Source organism: Xenopus tropicalis, chromosome 3 (genome assembly GCF_000004195.4).
Source record: "Xenopus tropicalis strain Nigerian chromosome 3, UCB_Xtro_10.0, whole genome shotgun sequence".
Taxonomy (NCBI): Eukaryota; Metazoa; Chordata; class Amphibia; order Anura; family Pipidae; genus Xenopus; species Xenopus tropicalis.
Genome location: NC_030679.2, coordinates 145,403,134 through 145,428,896, shown reverse-complemented (window position 1 = coordinate 145,428,896; position 25,763 = coordinate 145,403,134). Strand labels below are relative to the sequence as shown.

At 44.5% G+C, this 25,763-nt stretch overlaps 4 non-coding genes across 4 annotated transcripts; all 4 read right to left on the bottom strand.

The window, feature by feature from the left end:
* Positions 1 to 23,638: 23,638 nt before the first annotated feature.
* trnat-agu lies at positions 23,639 to 23,712 on the bottom strand. The gene has a single exon. It is a non-coding gene; the product is annotated as a tRNA-Thr (tRNA).
* A 650-nt stretch (positions 23,713 to 24,362) lies between these two features.
* On the bottom strand, positions 24,363 to 24,436 carry trnat-ugu. Its single transcript has one exon. It is a non-coding gene; the product is annotated as a tRNA-Thr (tRNA).
* A 357-nt stretch (positions 24,437 to 24,793) lies between these two features.
* trnat-agu lies at positions 24,794 to 24,867 on the bottom strand. The gene has a single exon. It is a non-coding gene; the product is annotated as a tRNA-Thr (tRNA).
* Positions 24,868 to 25,060: 193 nt separating this feature from the next.
* trnat-ugu lies at positions 25,061 to 25,134 on the bottom strand. Its single transcript has one exon. It is a non-coding gene; the product is annotated as a tRNA-Thr (tRNA).
* Positions 25,135 to 25,763: the final 629 nt, after the last annotated feature.

The window sequence follows — 25,763 nt, the reverse complement described above, 5'->3', positions numbered from 1 at the left end:
AACCATGGACAGATCACATTCCAATAATAGTTCGAACCATGGACAGATCACATTCCAACCTAAGTTAGAACCATGGACAGATCACATTCCAACCTAAGTTAGAACCATGGACAGATCACATTCCAACCTAAGTTAGAACCATGGACAGATCACATTCCAACAAAAGTTAGAACCATGGACAGAAATATTGGGAAGGGGTTATTGGGAAGTGTATATCCAAATACAGCAGCACACACCGTAATCACTCGAAGACCACAACAATCAGAGAATATGCAGGAACACAATAATTGTCCCTTTGGAATACCCCTTTAGAGATGATGTGAATGGCAAGAGTTCAGCCCTTGATAGCAAATGATGGGGTTCAGCATAGCTCATGCTTTTCCTTAATGGCAGTGTATAGCAGCACTGTGAGATTTTTATTATCTCACCACCACCAACAAACCTCCACTTTTACCCATTGTTTAGAGAAATCCCATTGATCTTTTATTGGAATGGCACTAAAGCTTGAGATGTTTATGTGGAGATGCTCTATTTCAGTTAGCCCGTATTGAGGTGGAATATATTTTGAGGTTTCTAGATAAATGTTATTTATATTTTTGTCAATAGATGGCAGCAACCTCTCAAGTTGGACACAGACAGCTCTGCCACTATTCCCGGTTCCCCAAGGTGGGGGCACAGCCCCACAGATCCAGACTGACATGAAGGATGAATAAGAGACAGGTTAGTTCAGTGCTTCTCAAACTGTGGGGTTGGGCCACTTGGGGGAACATGGCAGTGGTTTTGGGAGTCTCGGGGTAAAGGTCACTAAGGGTAAGATTTGGGGAAACCACTCATTACAGAGACTCCCAGAAGCCCTTCTTTAAGGTTAATTGGGGTAAATTTTGGAGTGAACGCATAGTTTCCCCTAGATATTGGAATCCAGTAAGGAGGTTAGTCTGGGGCACAGCATGTGGGGCTCAGGTTGATCACAGGAACCCAAGGTGCTGCAGGAAAGGTAGAATGTGCAGTGCAGCAAGCCACAGAGTTGGCAGGGGGAATAGTATCCTCTGGCCCCGTAATTGCCTGTAACTGCTCAGGCTGCTTGGCCTTGAGCTGTTAACAATAAAGGCCAACTGCAACATCTTTATTCTCAGCAGCAGACACTAAGACAAGGAAGTGAATTTGTTATTTTCTGAAAAACCACAAAGCTGTAACCACAAAATCAAACTCACTGAAATACCAGCCGCCTGTTGGAAGGCTCCCAGCTCTTGTGGCTCAGACTCATTGCAGTAACTCTTATCTATCAGCTTGATCATGCGTTACTAATAACCAGAGCGGATGCCACATACACCTTTCTAAATTCCTAGGCTGCCTGCTTTGCCCAAACTAAACCTTATATTTTAGATCCTTTTCATTTTTACATTATAAGTTGTTGTACAGCTCTCCTAGTTTGCAGGTTTATATGTAGTGATGAGCAAATTTTTTTGCCAGGCTTGGATTTGCAGCGAAATTCTGCATGTCGCCATTTGCAAATTGTTAAGCGAATCTTTCGCAGAATTTTGCAGCAAAAGTTCACGGTTGTGCCAAAACGGCGCAGTCACGTAAATAAAGGCGCTCGCCCAATCACACATTTTTTTCGTAGTTTTGAGAATTTTTCTATGAAGCAGAACGGGACAGATACACTCATCACTATTTATTGGGGATGCACCAAACCCAGTTTCTTGGGTTCAGAAGCCCGAAGCAGGGGTAGGGAGACAGAAGAGGTACGTGCCTAGTGCCCCCACCATCATTTTGTTATAAGCACGTGCCCTTATGCCTACCTCTAGCTCTATCCCTGTCCCCAAGTGAGAGTTTTTGGGGCAATTAACCCACTCAGGACTTCAGTACATGAGGGAGTAAGAGATGAACCTGGGGGAATATATCTGCCTCCACACTCTTCTCTAGATACCAGTTCACAGTATATATAATGACATAATGAAATAATAGCTGTAAAAAGATTTAAACAATAAACAATAATTATTAAACATTTTCTTCTTTACATTTTATTTTTTATAATTTAGGCCTTGAAAGTGGTATAAACTCGACATGGTATAAATTCGAATTAAACTTGATCATTGCTGTATTTATAAAATGTCACAATAATGCTTGAATCATTCGCATGAAAATTCCGATTTTACATTCAAAAATCGCAAAAGTATTGTTAAAAATTGTAACATTTGAGTGTAAACAGATGTTCATTTCCATGAATCCTCTTGATTTTTCCCAAACAGGAAGTGCTCCAGCAGCCATTTTAGGAGCATTGGCGCTCATTCTTGGAAAACAATGATGTGTTTAAGTTTCATTTGAAATTGGGTGAAACAGAAAAAAGTGAGGTGATTAACTTCCCCTTGAAAATGTGTGAAATTGACACAATGAGGGAATCAAGTTCCCCTTGAAGCTGGGTTAAACAGAAAACAATGAGAGGTTAACTTCTCCTTGAAACTGGGTGAAATAGACAACGATGAGGGGATAAGCCTCCATAGGACTCAATGGTACTCGACAGATCAAACTTGGCAATTTTTTTTTTTGCCAAAAAAATTAACCAAAAATTAATAAAATGAATAGATTATTATAATAAAATTTAATAGAAAAAAAATCAAGTTCTGGCGAAAACCCATTCATAAATCTTCAATTTATCTAGAAGTCTAGTAAAAAATCCAACTTTATCTCAAAATTGCTTAGTAAATGTGCCCCTTACTGTTTATACTTTGGGTACCCTAACTGCTATGTATTTAATTCAAGCAAGTTGGATATCCATTTTCTTACTGTTTCTGACCTTGAGGAGTTGCATGAGATAAAAGATAACTCTGGATTACAGATGGTTACGAGGTTGGGTCGCTACCTGTCCAGTTTTGACCCAGATAGCCTGGTTTTTGTTTTTTTAGATGTGTTCTAAAGGTGGCCATACATGCCAAGATCCACTTGGTTGGCAAACTCGCCAAGACTACAGGTGGGCGATATCAGGCTAATTCAGTCATTTGGCAAGAAAAATATACACAGGAGCACTCACCGGTAGAGCGCGCTACACATGCACCACCCCCGGATGGGCGTCATCTCTCACAATACTAGCCCCAAGCATGGAGCAAAAGCCAGTCCATTTAAAAATACAAAAGTCTTTATTAATATTGTAAAAGCATCAAAGAGACATAATGGGCTCAACCGCATAACATACCCTGCTTGGCTTGACACGTTTCATTGCCCTTAGCCACTTCCTCAGAAGCTGAGGGGGCCAAACGATCAAATTAGAATGACTGGTATAGGTGCCATTGGTTTGTAGACCACATCACCAAGCCGATGTGGTCCCCAATCCAGTGGAAATCAAACCTTTCCAATCGAGATCTGCTCGATTTCAGGCCTGTCGTTCGTGCCTGTACACGTTAGTTAAGCTGCCGAATTAGTCTAAAGGACTGATATTGGCCACCAATATGGCCACCTTAAGTCTCTCACAACCACCCCATAAACCTGTAAATCAGAAGAAGCCAGAAAAGCACGTATCAAACTCTTCCCCATGGTTATTGGCCTGACCAGATGAATACTGTATATCCCAGAGGAGCACAGAGTCTGCACTTCTTTATCTGTATCTATAGATGGTTCCAATTAAAAGCTATGAACTCCAGGGAGAAAATTAAATAAAAAGAGTTGGTTTTGGCAGTGGTGGAAAGCAAAGGCAAAGTAAAGGTACATAGAGTTCATAACACGAGCCCCTAATCGCGTTTATGAGAATAAGATTTAATATGGCAGAATGTGGCACAGTTATTTGTAATTCATCCTACAAGGAACATAACCGTCCATATAAATCCTGGGCTCGGCCTCTTATACATCCGGAAACAGCAGCACAGCGGGCAATTCTTAATGGCGTTGTCTTCTACTGGAAACCATAGGCCTGTAAGACAAACAGTCACTTATACATTGCATGATAGTGTACATTTATGGTGAATTGGTACTCACACAACTATAAGCTACACCCTAACTTTTCCCTGAGGCATGAGCCTTCGCACATGGTGGAAGCCAAGGTGTTGTGCAACTGTAACTGTCACAAAGAGGGGGGGCAGTGGTTCTTGAACTCAACCATGAACTATTTATTTATCTTGAGCCACATAGGAGTAAAAACAATAATGCAGCATTCGCTCATAGCACAGATCAGGTATATACTCCTGATACTTGCTCAATAAGACTCTATCCTCGCATATTCAAACAGGAAAAATATTTAGCAACACAAGAACAATGGGTTAACCGCAGCTTTTCCTTCCAAGGGGAACCAAGGCAATTCCTCTATCTAGCCCTGAGTCTGTAGACTTGTTCAATACTCCTGGATAACAGTACACCTGGAGTTTTAATTCCACTAACAATCCTTGTCAGAGCCAAAGCTGCTCTCTAGCTAACTCTAAATATCTGTCGCACCTAGAGTGATCTGTTACAGAGTATATCCACATCTATCTACACCTAAACCTAGGCTTAGGTTCCATGGTGTCCCACTTGCCTGCTCAGGTGGGCATCTACACAAAATAGACCACATGGCTGCTCTACAATATATATATATTACACTTGTGGCCAAACTACAGAACTACATTGGTCAAACTTTGACCCATGAAAGGGACTTACTTCCCATCTAAAATATGGACCCCCTTAGTCATCTAAATTACTAGGGGACTGCCAGGGAAAGGGGCAACCATTTTACCAGTCCCCTAAATTAGGGTCTCAGTCCTGTCTGGGCATGGATTCTGCCAAAGTAATTTGTGTGCAACAAACCAACCTCCATGTATCTTTATCTATTCAGGGCTGCTGATTTGCTATAAATCTATCTGTCTTGTGACAAAAAGGGTTGTCTCAGTAGGCATTTTATGTTTGATGTAGGGTTTCCACCTCTGCTGGCTTTCTTAGCCAGGCAGGGGGTGGGGTGATGTCATGGGGGCGTGGAAGAGGTGGGACAGTGATGGTGCCATGCCATCATGGGGTGGGGCTATGACACAGCAATTGGCCGATTGCCTCATACATGTTAGCGAGTCCTGCCTAGTTTTCCTAATTGGGAAACCAGGCAGGAGGTTTTGACCCGACCAGCTCTTCTGAAAACTGGGCTGTCCTGGTCAAAAATGGACAGCTGCCAGCCCTTGTTTGATGGCAGATATATAATTTGCAATTTTGTTGCAAACCGGAGTGGCCTGTCCCATCTGCGGAGCTGAGGTTCCAGTCCTCTACCTGCTTCTACCAGCTATTTCTCCCTCAGTCTTCAGAAGAGTTAAAAGAAACTTCTACAAGTTCCTGCATTGACATATAAAGGTACCTGTAATGAAATATACTCACTGCGGGGTCCCCAATTTCAGGAGACCAACAGCCCCTGTCAAAAGAGATGGTGCAGAACGTTATTCATTTGGAAATCTTTCCTTTTAAAATGTTGCTAAACTATTAATTAGAACCAGTAATAATGCCATGAACCAGGTTAAAGATGTAGCTCATCTCATGCAGACAATTATATCTTTTTAGATAATTTGAAATTGGTATTCTTTTTAAATTGATTTTAGCCATTATCTGGTTCCATTTAACCAGGCAGCGGTTTGAATGATAGACTTAAAGGTGAATAGGAATTGTGACTTTAGGAATAAGCACTCACCCCAAATCCCCCCCTAACTGGCCTTCAGGCTGGGCCCCCTTAGCTCATAACAAGGTTACAGATATATAGAAACATTGGGGTAACAGTCACCCTGCTATAGTTCCAGGGGTACCCAGGGCACAAATAAGCACTCACCCCAAATCCCCCCCTAACTGGCCTTCAGGCTGGGCCCCCTTAGCTCATAACAAGGTTACAGATATATAGAAACATTGGGGTAACAGTCACCCTGCTATAGTTCCAGGGGTACCCAGGGCACAAATAAGCACTCACCCCAAATCCCCCCCTAACTGGCCTTCAGGCTGGGCCCCCTTAGCTCATAACAAGGTTACAGATATATAGAAACATTGGGGTAACAGTCACCCTGCTATAGTTCCAGGGGTACCCAGGGCACAAATAAGCACTCACCCCAAATCCCCCCCTAACTGGCCTTCAGGCTGGGCCCCCTTAGCCCATAGCAAGGTTACAGATATATAGAAACATTGGGGTAACAGTCACCCTGCTATAGTTCCAGGGGTACCCAGGGCACAAATAAGCACTCACCCCAAATCCCCCCCTAACTGGCCTTCAGGCTGGGCCCCCTTAGCCCATAACAAGGTTACAGATATATAGAAACATTGGGGTAACAGTCACCCCGCTATAGTTCCAGGGGTACCCAGGGCACAAATAAGCACTCACCCCAAATCCCCCCCTAACTGGCCTTCAGGCTGGGCCCCCTTAGCCCATAACAAGGTTACAGATATATAGAAACATTGGGGTAACAGTCACCCCGCTATAGTTCCAGGGGTACCCAGGGCACAAATAAGCACTCACCCCAAATCCCCCCCTAACTGGCCTTCAGGCTGGGCCCCCTTAGCCCATAACAAGGTTACAGATATATAGAAACATTGGGGTAACAGTCACCCCGCTATAGTTCCAGGGGTACCCAGGGCACAAATAAGCACTCACCCCAAATCCCCCCTAACTGGCCTTCAGGCTGGGCCCATAGCAGAGGTGGGGGTCTAAATTGTGGGGTTTTGTGAATTTCCATAATTCTATGAGTACACCCTACAAAGTTTTACCGGGGGGAAAAGAAGAAACATTTAGGTCGAAATATATTTACAAAGCCACTAACCTTTTACCTTCCGATATCCCAGAATCCCACAGGTGATGATGATGCAGAGAAGGACACAGCGGACAGTGAGAATAATGTGCAGTTTCCATTGGGAAGAATCTGAAAGAAGTGGGAAATAAAGACATTGCTGATATGAGATTAGAAGTGAGGACTAAATATATGGCTGGTATCATTACAGAATCCAATTAGTGCCCAACTGGCCCTGCAGATTGGGATGATGGTATAAAACGTCCTTGTTTCCTGCCAAATCACTTAAGTCTCCTCCTGTCTCATTATTGCCCTACAATCAATATTAAACGTAATGTTACTACATACTCCTATGATCTCTCACTTATACTTATAGCCCATGTCGCTATGTGATGGACTCTACTGGGGAGAGATGTGACACTGGCAGGGGAATGATAGAGCCCCAAATTACTGCCATACTGAGGGCCCCATAGAGAGAGAAACATCTCTTACCTGTCACATGTAGGCTGGTCCCTGTCCCATAAATGGTCTCGGTAGTGAAGCTGTTACTGTCCTCACAAAATCTGAGTATAACGAAGCAATAATATGAGGTGTTATTATCAGCCTCCTGCACGTTCCTTATATAGAGATCTGCCTCCCCCCTCAGCTCTGTCCTCCCCTTGTACATAGGATGGACCATCTCCTGGGAGGGGTGAAAGGCAAATGGTCCTGTGAGGTTCCCCACGCGCCAGTAAACTCCCACCCACAAGGGGGCTCTGTGGGGAGGATAAGAGAAGGTGCAGCTGATGGAGGCTGAGCCTCCGGACTGAGCTGTGAGTTCCAGACTCTGGGAAACAAAGAAACCAACACTGGGCTCCGAGGCTGAAAAGAAAGAAACAGAAAGACATTCATTTTTATATTTCTCTAAAACAAATGGTTTATAAGAGCTTCTGTACTATTCTGGCCTATTTAAAATGCTTATTTTATTTTTTATTCAACAATTTCCTATGGAAAAGCCATCGATGCATAGGTGGCATACCTAATAGTGCCCCCAACAAAATGTTTCACCCGCTATGTGCAAAAACATTGCAGGTGACCCACTATTTCACATGTTCCCCAGTCCCCCATGGGCCCCCTACAGAGGGAGCAGACCCAGCCCCCCCCCCACAGCTGTGGGGTCTGCTTCCTCTGTAATTGCACCACTGTAAAGGCTTATTATGATCTAGGACAACTCTACTTTAATGTGTCAGGTCAAAATTCTGCTTCAGTTTTCCAACAACTCTATCCCACCCCTCAAGATAGAATCCAGGGCTGCCATTGGGGGAGAGAAGTAGTGTTGGCAGGTTGTGGCTCAAACTCGGCCCACGGCTCTTCATGCCAGTGACATATGCCACTGCTCTGGCCATTTGCTGGTGCCGCTGGGCTGGGTTCAGGTTAGGAGGGTAGGGTTGGGTGCAGGTTGACTTTTTGTAACCCATATATTACTAGTAGGAAGTAACAACTAGAATATGTAGTACAACACTGTGCCTTTCAGTGCAGCTATAAAGGAGCCTAGAGGGGCAGATCTGATTCTCTTCATTAGTGATGGGCGAAAAGTTTCACCAGGCATGGATTCGCGGCGAATTTCCGTGTTTCGCCATTGGCGGATTGTTTCACAAAATGGATGAAATATTTTGCTGTGAAAAAATTCGCCACACGTCAAAAAATTGTCGCCGGCGTCAAAAAAGAATAGCCGCGGGCGACGAAATAATAGCCGCGTGCGACAAAACAATAGCCGTGCGACAAAACAATAGCCGCGGGCGACGAAACAATAGCCGCGCGACAAAATAATAGCCGCGTGTGACGAAACAATAGCCGTGCGACAAAACAATACCCGCGGGCGACGAAACAATAGCCGTGCGACAAAACAATAGCCGCGGGCGACGAAACAATAGCCGTGCGACAAAATAATAGCCGCGTGCGACAAAATAATAGCCGCGTGCGACAAAACAATAGCCGTGCGACAAAACAATAGCTGCGGGCGACAAAACAATAGCTGCGTGACAAAATAATAGCCGCACGCGATGAAACAATAGCCGCACGACAAAATAATAGCCGCGGGCGACGAAACAATAGCCGCGTGACAAAATAATAGCCGCGGTAGACAATTTTCTTTGACGTACGACATTTTCGCCGTTTCGCGGCGTTTTCGTTTCGGCGAAACGAAACGTAACAGATTCGCTCATCACTACTCTTCATCTCTCTACAATACACAGGCAGAGAGAGGTGGGCCATACGCACAGTGTGCCCTCACTCTTATGGTAGGCCTCTGCTTCTGACAAAATGAGATAACCCAAAATACCTGGTCAATTTATACACTAAATTTATTCAAGGTGAGGCCTTACCAGGGACCTGTAAAGGGGTAAAATTATGTTTTCATCCCTTGAGTCAATGCCCTTTTTTATACAAGACAGCACTTTATTTGCTTTAGTAGCCACAGAATGACACTGCCTGGCATTAGACAACTTGTGATCTACAAAAATTAAGGATCCCCTCAATGCACTTAGGGGCTCATAATGGTTTCACTTGACTCTTGTGCCCCCTAAAGAGACATTATAGCTGCTAGTGGGAATATAATTGACACACTGAGCATTGAGAACTTTCTCAGATCTTCTCAATAAGGTAAGTAAGTTGTGAAAACTATAGGCCTGTTAGTCTGACATCAGTAGTAGGAAAACTTTTGGAAGGGGTAATAAGGGATAGGGTACTTGAATACATTGCAGTTCACAATACTATTAGTTTGTGCCAGCATGGTTTTATGCATAACAGATCTTGCCAGACTAATTTAGTCGCCTTTTATGAGGAGGTGAGCAGGAACCTTGATGCTGGAATGGCAGTTGATGTCATCTACTTGGACTTTGCTAAAGCGTTTGATACAGTACCTCACAGAAGGTTAATGATCAAATTAAGGAATATTGGCCTAGAACATAATATTTGTAATTGGATAGAGAACTGGCTGAAGGATAGAGTACAAAGAGTGGTTGTAAATGGAACATTTTCTAATTGGACCAGTGTGGTTAGTGGAGTACCGCAGGGGTCAGTCCTTGGGCCTTTGCTGTTTAACTTGTTTATTAATGACCTGGAGGGGGGCATAGACAGTACTGTGTCTATTTTTGCTGATGACACTAAATTGTGCAAAACTATAAGTTCCATGCAGGATGCTGCCGCTTTGCAGAGCGATTTGACAAAATTAGATAACTGGGCAGCAAACTGGAAAATGAGGTTCAATGTTGATAAGTGCAAAGTTATGCACTTTGGTAGAAATAATATAAACGCAAACTATCTACTGAATGGTAGTGTGTTGGGGGTTTCCTTAATGGAGAAGGATCTAGGGGTTTTTGTTGATAACAAGTTGTCTAATGCCAGGCAGTGTCATTCTGTGGCTACTAAAGCAAATAAAGTGCTGTCTTGTATAAAAAAGGGCATTGACTCAAGGGATGAGAACATATTTTTGCCGCTTTATAGGTCCCTGGTAAGGCCTCACCTTGAGTATGCAGTGCAGTTTTGGGCTCCAGTCCTTAAGAAGGATATTAATGAGCTGGAGAGAGTGCAGAGACTGCAACTAAACTGGTAAAGGGGATGGAAGATTTTTACTATGAGGTGAGACTGTCGAGGTTGGGGTTGTTTTCTCTGGAAAAGAGGCGCTTGCGAGGGGACATGATTACTCTGTACAAGTACATTAGAGGGGATTATAGGCAGTTGGGGGATGTTTTTCCCATAAAAACAATCAACGCACCAGAGGCCCCCCCTTTAGATTAGAGGAAAGGAGCTTCCATTTGAAGCAGCGTAGGTGGTTTTTCACGGTGAGGGCAGTGAGGTTGTGGAATGCCCTTCCTAGTGATGTGGTAATGGCAGATTCTGTTAATGCCTTTAAGAGGGGCCTGGATGAGTTCTTGATCAATCAGAATATCCAAGGCTATTGTGATACTAATATCTACATTTAGTACTAGTGGTTGTATTTATAGTTTATGTATGTGAGTGTATAGATTGGTAGGTGTGGGTTAGGTGTGCTGGGTTTACTTGGATGGGTTGAACTTGATGGACACTGGTCTTTTTTCAACCCTATGTAACTATGTAACTATGTAACTATGTAACCTGCAACTCCCAGCTCTGTGCCATGAACACTTCCTGCAACTCCCAGCTCTGTGCCATGAACTCTTCCTGCAACTCCCAGCTCTGTGCCATGAACTCTTCCTGCAACTCCCAGCTCTGTGCCATGAACTCTTCCTGCAACTCCCAGCTCAGTGCCATGAACTCTTTGTGCAGTTTTATCTTCAACTTTCACCAGACAGCAGTAATGTTTCCTATGGGAAAAGGTGACTCCTTCTATCCGTAATGAGACGTCTCTAGGGAAATCCACCAGGGAGAACTCTCTGTGCCTCTCTGATTTGTTGTCTGCCATCCATCTCATAACAGTGGGGTTATTTACACATGTGTAACTGCCCCCCCAGTGCCATATTACTTCCCATATCTCCCCAGGAGCAGAATGAACAATACAGGGGATAATGGCGGTTTCTCCCTCAATGGCAGGAACTGCATCTGCCTGTTCTACAGAGAATTCACCTACAGACAGGAGAGATATACAGTTATATACACAGGGCAACCACAACTACCTAGGTCATAGCTTACAGCTATATTAATATATCTGTGTTTTTAGCCTTTAACCCTTTCACTGCCAGCCGTTTTGAACAAAGTGGAACTTCTACTGCCAGACAGTTTTGAACATTTTGTTTCACTTTAGGGGCCTTTCCTCGGGGGGACTTTTAGTTTACCCAGGAAAACAATATATCGTTTTCTTCAGGACAACCTAAGCCTTCAAAATGTGGTGGAATGTTTCTGTAATTTCAATTCTGTAACAAGATATAGGCTTCTAAATGTCTAAAAAATTTTAAAAAAAATATTTTCCATAATATGAACACATACACCAGAAACAAAAATTATTTTATGTATGAAAATACAACTTATTTGGAAAGTCCCATGTCTCCTGAATGTGCCAATACCAAATATATATAGTTTTATGGAGATTTGTCACTTGTTTAGGTCAAAAACTCCCAGGAGTAAACTACCAAATTCCCAAAGCACTGCCCCAGAAAGCTGCATACTTTAAATTTCAAGGTCAAAAATTCCACTAACAGAAGGTTTATCCAAGAAAATTATGCATTTTTGGAAAGAACAGATTCTGGGGAATCCAGAATAGGCACAACTGTCTGTCTGCTCCAAACTATCAAGTTGCAATGCTTTCCTAAATTTCTTGGTTTTTATCAAAATTTATGAAATTTCTTAAAAATCACTTCAAAGCTTCTTGTCTATAGTATCTTATCTCCTACAGGTCATAAAGTAACCACATAAAACACCCTAAATATGAATGCCAGGGGTCCACTGAACAGTATGATGCCCAATATGTATAGGTTTACCTAAGTATGTGGCATGTAGGGGCCCCAATGGGAACATACCCCCATATGTACTGTCATTTCTGTCATTTCAGCTTCTGCATTTACATCATTTTGTGTGGGACAATGCTACAAAAAAGTACGCTCACCCCAGAAAGCCATATATTTTTGTAAAGTACACATTCCCCCGAATCTAAAATGGGTACCCATATCTTTCTACTCCAAAGTACCAAGTTGCAAAGCTTTCCTAAAGTTGGCAATTTTGATAATATTTCCAAAAATCCTCTCAGAGCTTCCAGTTTGCAGCATCTTATCTCCCATGTATCAGGTCATAAAGTAACCAGATAAAACACCATGAATTTGAACGCCAGGGGTCCACTGAACAGTATGATGCCCAAAATGTATAGGTTTACCTAAGTATGTGGCATGTAGGGGTCCCAATATGAACATACCCCCATATGATCTATCATTTCTGTCATTTCAGCTTCTGCAAAATCAACACATTTACATTATTTTATGTGGGATAAAGTTAGTAAAAAGTACACTCACCCAAGAAAGCCATATATTTTTGGAAAGTACACATTCCCCCGAATCTAAAATGGGTACCCCTGTCCTTCTACTCCAAAGTACCAAGCCGCAAAGGTTTCCTAAGTTTGCCGATTTTATGACATTTCCAAAAATCACCTCAAAACTTCCAATATGCAGCATCTTATTTTCTATAGGTCATTAAGAACCAAGATAAAACAGCCTAAATATGAACCACAGAGGTCTACTGAACAGTTTGATGCCCACTGTACATAAGTTTATCAAAGCACATGACCCTTAGAGACCCCAAAATATACCTTGTGCCACTAATTTCATGGCTTACCTTTACCTAATTCATAACCACATGGCAGTTTTATGTGGGATAGAAACTGCAGAAATGTAGGGTGACCCCTGAAAACCATATATTTTTGCAAAGTACACAATATGACAAATCCAACATGGGTAAATAGTCCTTTCTACAGCAAAGTACCAATCTGCAAAGTTTTTAGTTAGTGGTTTCTATGACATTTCAGAAAATTGCCTAAAAATGTTGCAATTTGCCGCATTTATCTCACACAATTTCTTACATAAAAAGGCAAATCACCCCAAATAGGAACACCAAAGGTCTACTGAACAGTTTGATGCCCTGTATGCATAGATTTAACAAACTATGTGGGGTACAGGGGCACCCAAGTAAAAATAGTGCATATGAATTTTCACATATGACGCTCCGGCTCGTGCAGTTTTTGCACCCGGTATGTGTATTATGTGCCATAAGACCCCCTAACAGTATGGAGATCCTAGAAAACCATACACTTTCCAAAAGTACACATTCTGACAGAACAAAAATGGGTAACTACAACTTTCGACTGCAAACTACCAAACTACAAAGCTATGCTAAACAGAATGGTTTTTATGACATTTCTGAAAATCGTCACAAAGCTTGCATTTTACCTTATTATGTACCCCCACAATTTGTAACTTATCAACATAAAACACTCTAAATATGAACGCCAGGGGTCTACTGAACAGATTGATGCCCTATATGCATAGATTTACCAAACTATGAGGGGTACAGGGGCACCCAAATAAAAATAGTACATATGTATTTTCATAAATGGCACTTCGGCTCGTGCAGTTTTTGCACCCGCTATGTGTGTTATGTGCCATAAGCCACTAACAGTACGGAGACCCTAGAAAACCATATATTTTCCAAAAATACACATTCTGAGAAAACAAAAATGGGTAAATACATCTTTCTACTGCAGACTACCAAACTACAAAGCTATGCTAAACAGAACGGTTTTATAACATTTCTGAAAATTGTCACAAAGCTTGCATTTTGCCCCATTATGTACCCCCACATTTCATAATGTACCCACATAAAACACTCCAAATATGAATGCCAGGGGTCTACTGAACAGTTTGATGCCCTATATGCATAGATTTACCAAACAATGTGGGGTACAAGGGCACCCAAATTGAAATACAGTTTTCCTAGTGATATCTGAAGTCAGAATCACAATTTGAGTATTTTGGCTAGAGCAAATTAGTTTTTCAGACAAAGTCAAGCGAACATCAACTATGCATAACTGAAAATGCAATAAAATGACTAAAAATGCGCCAAAATCACAAAAAATGTAATAAAAACACCATCATAATTTATCAAAGGTATTGCGCAGTGCAGTTAGGGAATATGCTATCCTCAATGGCAATAAAATATTTTTTTTAGGCAAGAAAGAGAGGATAAAAAAAAATACAAAATTGCATAAGTGTGTAAGTTTGTGTGTAACACATGGCAAAATGTAAGAATGTAAGTGTAAGAATAAGTGTGTATTAGTGTAATAAGTGTGTGATTGTGTGTTTGTGTGTGTATCTGGCACTAACCTGGGGTCGAGAAGCTGAAGATCGCAGGAGGGAGACAGGAGAGAAGCAGGCACAGCAGCAGTCGAGTCCATTTGTGGGCGGCACAGGATATGAAGGGGGAGTGCAGGAAGGGGGGGGGAGAGCTGCAAAAGCCTGACACATATAATCCACGTGTCAGGCTTTTCCCATGGGGCCCCTGGGCGATCGCGCTCCAGGGGCCTCTAGTAACTGCTCTCTGCTCATTCCCTAGGAGGTTCTTTACCTTGCACTCATTCTCTGCACTCAGATTAAGCAGTGAGTGCAGAGAACGAGCGCAAGATAAAGAAAACATAGCTCCTACGTGCTTGGCGTTAAACATCTTTTTATGCCAGCATGTAGGAGCTACATGCTTGGCAGGGAAAGGGTTAAAGGGTGACACGGTGACAGATTCGCACAGGGAACATATTTGCCCTGCCGGTGTTTATATTTATAAAGCTGGACATGACTGGTGCATTTAGTGTCCAAACATAATTGTGAATTTTTTAATCATAGTGTGAAAGTTTTTAAATATGGTTTATTTGAAAACTGCAAACATGTCTGTGGACACTCTGTGTCCAACTTACACCGCGACTTTGGTGCCGGAAAAAATGTTCACTAAACTGATTCTAAAAATTGTGAAATTCTTTTCAAAAAGTCAAAATCGCCACTTTATTTGCACACAATAAACGCGCACAGAGAGCCTCCTCATGCAAACCGCAAATTTTGGGGCACATTTTCATTTTAGGAAAGACAGCACAGCAGTGCAAAATGTAACCATTTAGGGGAAACATGCGCAAAACAACCATTTGTGAAAAAAAATTCTCTGCATGAACTTTATAAATGACCCTCAGTGACAGACAGAAGGAGCTGTGAGTCTGCCCCTCCCCCTGCAGGGTGACACAGTGACACAGACAGAAGGAGGAGCTGTGAGTCTGCCCCTCCCCCTGCAGGGTGACACAGTGACACAGACAGAAGGAGCTGTGAGTCTGCCCCTCCCCCTGCAGGGTGACACAGTGACACAGACAGAAGGAGCTGTGAGTCTGCCCCTCCCCCTGCAGGGTGACACAGTGACACAGACAGAAGGAGCTGTGAGTCTGCCCCTCCCCCTGCAGGGTGACACAGTGACACAGACAGAAGGAGCTGTGAGTCTGCCCCTCCCCCTGCAGGGTGACACAGTGACACAGACAGAAGGAGCTGTGAGTCTGCCCCTCCCCCTGCAGGGTGACACAGTGACACAGACAGAAGGAGCCGTGAGTCTGCCCCTCCCCCTGCAGGGTGACACAGACAGAAGGAGCTGTGAGTCTGCCCCTCCCCCTGCAGGGTGACACAGACAGAAGGAGCCGTGAGTCTGCCCCTCCCCCTGCAGGGTGACACAGACAGAAGGAGGAGCTGTGAGTCTGCCCCTCCCCCTGCAGGGTGGCACAGTGACACAGACAGAAGGAGCTGTGAGTGTGCCCCTCCCCCTGCAGGGTGACACAGTGACACAGACAGAAGGAGCTGGGAGTCGGCCCCTCCCCCTGCAGGGTGACACAGTAACACAGACAGAAGGAGCTGTGAGTCGGCCCCTCCCCCTGCAGGGTGGCACAGTGACACAGACAGAAGGAGGAGCTGTGAGTCTGCCCCTCCCCCTGCAGGGTGGCACAGTGACACAGACAGAAGGAGGAGCTGTGAGTCGGCCCCTCCCCCTGCAGGGTGACACAGTGACACAGACAGAAGGAGGAGCTGTGAGTCTGCCCCTCCCCCTGCAGGGTGACACAGTGACACAGACAGAAGGAGCTGTGAGTCTGCCCCTCCCCCTGCAGGGTGACACAGTGACACAGACAGAAGGAGCTGTGAGTCTGCCCCTCCCCCTGCAGGGTGGCACAGTGACACAGACAGAAGGAGGAGCTGTGAGTCTGCCCCTCCCCCTGCAGGGTGGCACAGTGACACAGACAGAAGGAGGAGCTGTGAGTCGGCCCCTCCCCCTGCAGGGTGACACAGACAGAAGGAGCTGTGAGTCGGCCCCTCCCCCTGCAGGGTGGCACAGTGACACAGACAGAAGGAGGAGCTGTGAGTCTGCCCCTCCCCCTGCAGGGTGACACAGTGACACAGACAGAAGGAGCTGTGAGTCTGCCCCTCCCCCTGCAGGGTGACACAGTGACACAGACAGAAGGAGCTGTGAGTCTGCCCCTCCCCCTGCAGGGTGACACAGACAGAAGGAGCTGTGAGTCGGCCCCTCCCCCTGCAGGGTGGCACAGTGACACAGACAGAAGGAGGAGCTGTGAGTCTGCCCCTCCCCCTGCAGGGTGACACAGTGACACAGACAGAAGGAGCTGTGAGTGTGCCCCTCCCCCTGCAGGGTGACACAGTGACACAGACAGAAGGAGCTGTGAGTCTGCCCCTCCCCCTGCAGGGTGACACAGTGACACAGACAGAAGGAGCTGTGAGTCGGCCCCTCCCCCTGCAGGGTGACACAGTGACACAGACAGAAGGAGCTGTGAGTCGGCCCCTCCCCCTGCAGGGTGACACAGTGACACAGACAGAAGGAGCTGTGAGTCTGCCCCTCCCCCTGCAGGGTGACACAGTGACACAGACAGAAGGAGCTGTGAGTCTGCCCCTCCCCCTGCAGGGTGACACAGTGACACAGACAGAAGGAGCTGTGAGTCGGCCCCTCCCCCTGCAGGGTGACACAGTGACACAGACAGAAGGAGCTGTGAGTCGGCCCCTCCCCCTGCAGGGTGACACAGTGACACAGACAGGAGCCGTGAGTCTGCCCCTCCCCCTGCAGGGTGACACAGTGACACAGACAGAAGGAGCCGTGAGTCGGCCCCACCCCCTGCAGGGTGACACAGTGACACAGACAGAAGGAGCCGTGAGTCGGCCCCACCCCCTGCAGGGTGACACAGTGACACAGACAGAAGGAGCTGTGAGTCTGCCCCTCCCCCTGCAGGGTGACACAGTGACACAGACAGAAGGAGCCGTGAGTCGGCCCCACCCCCTGCAGGGTGACACAGTGACACAGACAGAAGGAGCTGTGAGTCTGCCCCTCCCCCTGCAGGGTGACACAGTGACACAGACAGAAGGAGCCGTGAGTCGGCCCCTCCCCCTGCAGGGTGACACAGTGACACAGACAGAAGGAGCTGTGAGTCTGCCCCTCCCCCTGCAGGGTGACACAGTGACACAGACAGAAGGAGCTGTGAGTCGGCCCCTCCCCCTGCAGGGTGACACAGTGACACAGACAGAAGGAGCCGTGAGTCGGCCCCACCCCCTGCAGGGTGACACAGTGACACAGACAGAAGGAGCTGTGAGTCTGCCCCTCCCCCTGCAGGGTGACACAGTGACACAGACAGAAGGAGCTGTGAGTCTGCCCCTCCCCCTGCAGGGTGACACACTGACACAGACAGGAGCCGTGAGTCGGCCCCTCCCCCTGCAGGGTGACACAGTGACACAGACAGAAGGACTCTTATATCTTATATCACTCCAGGCTACCTGAAAAATGTATGAATGTTCCCTGAATATTTTGCCATGATTTTAATGTTTTGCTTTCTGGTTCCAGGCGGCAGCAGAACATCGGCCCATCCGAGCGCCTGATCCCCTGGATTCGGAGAGACACCACATTCTGTTCCTTTGGGTTTCCCTCCAGGCTGATTCTCCCTGTGTAATCCCCATGGACCCAGTTCTCTGTGTGATTATAAATGAAAGGATTGCTCCCACATGGGCGCTCTCTTGCTGCTCTCCAATAGACTCTCAGACTGACGGAGCTGTCCCACTGATTCCTGGGGTAACTGAACCAACACGGGATAGTGACACTGCCCCCCTCCCTCACTCGCACCGACTCATTCTGTATAATACAGTATGGCTTCTTTCCTTGGCTATGGATTCCTCCTGCACAGAGAGAAAAAAGAAGAGTTGAGTCCAACAAAGCTGCCTCAGTACAATGTATTTACTCATTAAACCAGAGTGTAGCAGACTGGATTCAATAATACAGTGCCCAGCCCATTCCCCCATTCTCATCCCTGTCCTTATTGCTGATAGTACCATCTACATGGGCTCAGTGGGGCACAAGTTTCTCATCTCCACTTACTTCACTCAACATCCAGTCATTTATGATAAAAGTCACAGACTGTAAATCCAAATCTCATGTATCTCCAGATAAGTGCAGGCAATATTTCATGATAAAAGTACAAACATTAGCTTGTAGCAAAGAAGAAGACAAGACTTTTGTTGCAGTTGGTTTCTGCCTTATTGTTTCAGGAGTCACAACCAAAATAGAATATAAACGGCCTGACAGATGCAATTCTCACCACCGTACATATCTTACCTTGGCAAGTCCATAGGAGCAGCAGAAAAAGAAGCTGCTTCATCGCTTGTTGTTGAAGTTTGTAATTGATATCAGCCCTGATGTTTATTCTCTGAGAAGAAGTCGTTAGTCAGTAACAAACTGAGGTCCCTGATTTCCGGAGTATTATGCAGGGTGGGCAGAGTGGAGCAGAGTGTTACCAAGTTCTGCTTTAGAGTGTGAATTATAGCAAACAGAAGGGAGAAAAAAGAGTTTCTGGAGCTATAGAAAGCTCATGAGAAGTTACACTCCCCAGAAGGGGAACTAGAGGCAGAAAATGTTTGTACAAGAAAGGATGTTATAGAAATAGTAGTCAGCACAACACTTTGTATTTAGTTTATAGCAGTGCAGGTTCCCCATCGGCATATCCAGGTACAATCGATATCTAAATATCGGTCTCAGGTCACATTCAATTATAATTGCTGTTCGAATGTACAAGTGGGAGAGGTGCTTTACCACCCTAGAAAAGGTAATGCGATTAAGATACGCGGAAGATACTCATGTTACTCAATGTATGCAGTGTATGTCCATGTGGGCTGGCATATGTTGGGCAAACAATGAGATTGGTCCATGAGTGAATATGGGAACATAAGTCAGCAATAAACACAGGTAAAACTGATCAGGCTGTTGCAGGCCATTTTATTGAATGCGGACGCAGAGTGAATCAACTTAAATTAAGTTGTTGAAACGGTTGAGTTAAAAAGGAGAGGAGGAAATAGACTGAAGGAATTGCTGTACAGGGAGGCCTTTTGGATAAGTAAATTGGAAACATTAAGTCCTTTTGGACTAAGGCTGATGCCACACCAGGCGTAGGGCTGATTTTTTCGGCAAGCGGAAAAACGCTTGCCGAAAATTCAGCCCTACGCCTGCTACTTGTGCCTGCACCCGAATGAATGGGATACGCTCGGGTGCAGGCACATGTAGCCGATATACGCACGAAAATGCGAGAGAATCCAAAGTCTCGCGTTTTCGTGCGTATATCGGCTACATGTGCCTGCACCCGAGCGTATTCCATTCATTCGGGTGCAGGCACAAGTAGCAGGCGTAGGGCTGAATTTTCGGCAAGCGTTTTTCCGCTTGCCGAAAAAATCAGCCCTACGCCTGGTGTGGCATCAGCCTAAATAAAGAATATGATCTGAGACCAATTTAGATAAAAAGATTTTATTCCTCCTCTCCTTTTTTATGTGTTTTTTCCTTACATGATTTTTTCTTTACATGGTTTTTATGTTTTAAATGATTGAGATTTTAAGATGTAGATTTGTGCAATGTTGCATTTTAACTAACACTTGAGGATATATAATATGTAACAATCACTTGATTGTAACACATAAATGTTTATTCGGATACATTGTTGTTTGCTACTCTATTGTATTTGAAACTATATCCACTAGGTGGCGCACAGGGTATAAAAGGAGATGTGTGTAATTGCCAATTAGCTTGATAAAAGGCCATACATGGCCTGAAACGTTGCTGTTGTTTGCCCCTGAAATTTGCAATAAAGGCATTTTAATTTAAAAGATAAGAGGTGCTGTTCCGGATCGTTTGTACAAGAAAGGATATAACATGTGTAACCCTTTCTTGGCACACTCACTTCTTGGGCTGTATACTCGGTTAATCAGGAAATAATATAAATTATTGAAATCACTTTGCCCCGAAACGTTGCACTTCCGCAATAAAGTTTGAACTTAAGGGCTTGTCCCTATTGCAGCTGTGAGTGCCATTGCATTTGTGGTTACTTTGGATTTTTGGAGGGTGCCGATCCCCCAGCAGTGTGCACCGGGCACATAACTTAAGTTGGAGAGCTAAGGGTGTGAGAGGAAGGTCTCTGGTTCGCTTAGTAATTTTTTAACACATATTTCACAAAAAAAATATTTTTTAAAATTTTTTTCACATTAGGCAGCGTTGCTTTATCACTTGGTGTAATTTATTATTTGCACTGTTGATCATGGAGGAACTTTATGAAAATAACATAAGATTATGTACGGCTAGTCAAGTATTTGGTTCCAATTCGGATTTATTACAAATGAATGAATGTCTTTTAAAGAATATGAATGAATGTTGACTTAGAATTATACACTTGGTGGGATAGAGCATCTTTGGAGAAATAGGCAGAAACCCAAATGATTCCTCGTGGTCAAAGAATGAAGAAATTTCCATCGTTTATAGAGGGAGATGAAGTCTTTATTACAAGTTGGAACAGGATACTTTCAGACTGCGGTTTTAAATGATAGACCAGTGCTGTCCAACTGGCAGCCCGCGGGCCGTGGCCCCCCACCTGTCTGGCTGCTTTGATGGCTTACCTATGTTTAAGCTTTAAATGGTATCAATACTGGCCCCCTGCATGGTTAACACCTCAGATTCAGGCTGTAAACCCCCTGTATTGTTTAAAAATGTAATCCCCTGTGTTGTTCACACCTCTGCATTGTTCATCCCCTGCAGTGTTCACACCTTAGGCTCAGGCTGTAATCACCCCCATTGTTCAACTGTTCACACCTCAGATTGTAGGAGCAGTAGAAACCCAAAAATAAACCCTGCACACTATAAAAAGAACATATACTGCAATTAAAAAGTTTTTTTAATATATAGGTATTGTGCAGACTGTAGGAGCAGTGCCAGCATTGTGTCACTGCAGACTGCCTGTGTGTGCCATACTCTGCCTGCCCTATGCTGCCTGTGTGTGCCATACACACAGGCAGGGTAGGGAAGGCAGAGTATGGCACACACAGGCAGGGTAGGGAAGGCAGAGTATGGCACACATAGGCAGGGTAGGGAAGGCAGAGTATGGCACACAGGCAGCATAGGGCAGACAGAGTATGGCACACACAGGCAGGGTAGGGAAGGCAGAGTATGGCACACACAGGCAGGGTGGGGCAGGCAGAGTGTGGCTCACACAGGCAGGGTAGGGAAAGCAGAGTATGGCACACACAGGCAGGGTAGGGAAGGCAGAGTATGGCACACACAGGCAGCATAGGGCAGACAGAGTATGGCACACACAGGCAGGGTAGGGAAGGCAGAGTATGGCACACACAGGCAGGGTGGGGCAGGCAGAGTATGGCAGGTTTTTGCTGTACTACCACCAGTAATATGGCTATGGTCATGTAATAACATGGGTGTGGTTTCAAGTGGGTGTGGTTTTAAAAAGGGGAGTGGTCAAAACTAGCTTCCATTATCGGCCCTCCACCACGGAGGCCGGAAAAATTCCGGCCCTCGGTGCCACAGATGTTGGACAGCACTGTGATAGACGATAGAATTTAAAAGTAAAGCACATGATCAATTAGAGGTTGAACTTAAAAGGGCAGAGAAAGACATTGACACATTTAGGGAATCTGGACATTTTGATGACATTGTTAAAAAAAGAGCAAAAAAGAGTTAAAAAGGTTGAGACAGAAGTTATGGATAATAAAAAGAGAACATTTATCCGAGACACCATAGATTATAACCAAGGACAAGTGTATAATTGGGCACAGGAGAAAAGGGAAATTAGAGAAACCCCGGAGACAAGATTACAGATCAATTTTAAAAAATACCCCTAAGAAAGTGAGTTTCTCAAGTATGGAATGGGATGAGTTTTCAGAAGGCTCTTTTTCTGGTTCTTCTCCTGTTTCTTCACAGATTATCTGAATGGAAAAGGCTCAGGAAGTTTTTTAGGGGAACAAGACAGCAACAAATCCCCAAACAGACAATGGAATCGCAAAAAGACCAACAGATCCCTATGGAAAACAAGGCAGGATCAAGAAACTCCAATGGAACAAAGGGAGAGAACACAACTGATACACACTGAGGAGAAGGCCACAGAAAAAGTTTTGAATTTGTCATCTAAAGTATTGACTTGGGTTCACTATGGGTCTCTCTTTCTCTACTAGCAGAAACTTTGATATATTTGAAAAAGTACTTGATGTCAATCAGTTAATTGTCCTTAAAAGGTATTTTTTACAGGAAAAGGATAATACACATTTCGAACCAGAGACTGAAGTAAAGATTAGACAGTGTGCTATCATAAATACCATCAAATTTAAGAACAGGAGCACCTTCTACCCTACTCACTTTAGGGGGCCTCTAATAGAGGTTTATCAACAAAGCGCGGACATGAAGATATGACAAGGCAGACGCCCTCTAATCTGACTAGGGAATAAAAGAGTGCTATTAACCCTTTCCCTGCCAATGACGTAGCTCCTACGTGCTAGCATAAAAAGATATTAAACGCCAAGCACGTAGGAGCATATTGTTATTTATCTTGCGCTCGTTCTCTGAACAAAGCAGAAATAGAGACTGCACTCAAGCAAAATTTCAGCTGGGGAGCTTACCCTATTTACAGCCCATTTGTAAAACCCTATCCAATAAAGGATATTTTTCTCAATAATCCTCACTGCCTCGTTATATTGTGGGCTAAAGGTCAATACACAGGTTACAGGATTATCTGAGCTGGGGAACAAACTTAAAGCCACTGACAGCCATGCTGGTCAACTGCTGCCCGGATAGACTGAAGGAGTTCTCCAACACCGGACATTATAACAAGAAGCCACTGTGCAGGGAAGCTCACTGCTTTAGAGAAACAGCAGAGTCCTGAGACAAAAGATTTTAACGTGAAATAATAACTCCCCAAACGTTATGGAGAATGTGACTTCCTGGTCTTTCCTGTGTCCACTCCGTTTCAACATGGCAGTTCTTTTACCTGTTCCAGCAGCTCTGGCTTCAATTTTTCCTGCCGAAGCTTCTGACACTCACATGTCACCTTATACCTATAATCACATTAGCAGCACAGGGTGGGGCATTTGTAAATGAAACAACCCACTAAAGGCAGGCACTGCTGAGAGTTGAACTCAGGATCTCCTGTTTACTAGACAGGCGCTTTAACCAACTAAGCCACAGCGCCAGGCTTCAGCCTCTGTCAAGGGCATAAAAATAAAAAATGGGCACATGCAGAAGATTGCACCAAGATCAGGATTATTGGGCAAGTATTACTTGCTGTTAAACTCTAGAGATATCTGTTAGACAGGCGGATAATTAAGAAGAAGAAGGCCTTGATTGAAACATATTTGTCAGCTCTGCCTTAAAACTCATGACAAAGTCTTGATTCAGGTGTGAGCCTTGCTCCTTGGCAGGCGTGAGCAGCGCTTATTAGCAAAACCAAATCAACAACCTGAACACATCCTTTATTACCAAGGAATTTCCCCCCAACGCACATGTTTTACCTCCAACCACCAATACCTTTCGTCCCCAGTCTGTAGCTTGAAGCTCAGTAAGCCTAGCTACTTTGCAATCTTGACAGGAACATTATTCGGGCTAAGCATGAAAAGATGTGTCTAATTGACCCAAGACACAGTTCCACACTTTGATAGGAAGCGGCCGTTGCTTGGTTGGTAGGCATACACTTGCCAGGAGACTGACATCTGCATGTAAAACAGGCTGGGAGTTTTCAGAGGAACCATGCTTTAACGGGCAGATAAGTTCAGAGAACAGACATGGGCAAGAGAGCCAAAGGCACGCTCTAGCCGCTCCCCGCAAGCTTTAAAGGAAGAAGGCAGGCACTGCTGAGAGTCAAACTCAGGATCTCCTGTTTACAAGACAGGCGCTTTAACCAACTAAGCCACAGCGCCAACCGTTTGGGGCAGAGCCCGCGGACAGAAAGAGAAATAAGCACACTGATGCCCCATTCCGCAACTTCTTTCTCCCTTGCCTGTAAATTCAGTGAGCTACAAGTGTGCACCTTTCTACAAGGGCAGCTAAAGGGACAGCTAAAAGCCCCTCCGTTATTCCCTTCGTATCGCCAAAGGAGTCACGCTTCTGCTTATTTGCATGTCGCTTTGAAATTTCCCAGTGGCCATTTTAGTTTGACTCCTTTCTTTTGCCTACCATACCGACATCATCTTTTGTAAGGCTGCTAGTGAGAGATATTGCACACAGGCGGGAAGCTCGTACTTCCAAGTTTGAGGTTGGGGGAAACGAAAAAGGGCAGGCACTGCTGAGAGTCGAACTCAGGATCTCCTGTTTACTAGACAGGCGCTTTAACCAACTAAGCCACAGCGCCAGACTGCTGCCCCTTTCAAGGGCATAAAATTGAAAAATGGGCACATGCAGAAGATTGTATCTGCATGTAAAACAGGCTGGGAGTTTTCAGAGGAACCATGCTTTAACGGGCAGATACATTCAGAGAACAGACATGGGCGAGAGAGCCAAAGGCACGCTCTAGCCGCTCCCCGCAAGCTTTAAAGGAAGAAGGCAGGCACTGCTGAGAGTCGAACTCAGGATCTCCTGTTTACAAGACAGGCACTTTAACCAGCTAAGCCACAGCGCCATCGGTTGAAGCCTCCGGAGGTTAGGCAATATTATATATATTTTAATATATATATATATATATAAAACTCATGAAAAATTTCAAGGACGGGATAGTTGAAAACATCTATTTATTTACAAGTCTTGCTCAATTTTGAAGTTTGAGCTCAACACTAAATATTAAAATAAGGGATTAATATAGAGTCTCATGGGGGCCGCAACTGGCCAGGATGGCAGAGTGGTTATCCATTTATTTTATTATTATCAGAGTACCGCCTTACGCATTTCGTGTTCACAGACACTTAATCATAGGCAAAGATGTAACAATAATCACAAGATATATAAAGGAGGTCTCACCAATCAAAGCACACAAGTTAATTATTTCACCGGTCGTAAAAGGCTTCAATTTAAAATGCATATCAAGGTACCCCCAGCCCACCATATTAGTACTCTAATAAGTGAACTCTATTCAAAGCATAGGAAACTTTACAAAACATAAAACAAGCAAACCCAATCCCCCATATTGGTGCTCTCATTTGAAGCTAATACAAATAGCAAAAAACTTTATTAGTACAAAACCTTTAAAGTAAGTCTTTTAGACTATCTACAGGCAATCCCAATTAGAGTCATTATGATAAGAGCAGTATCCAA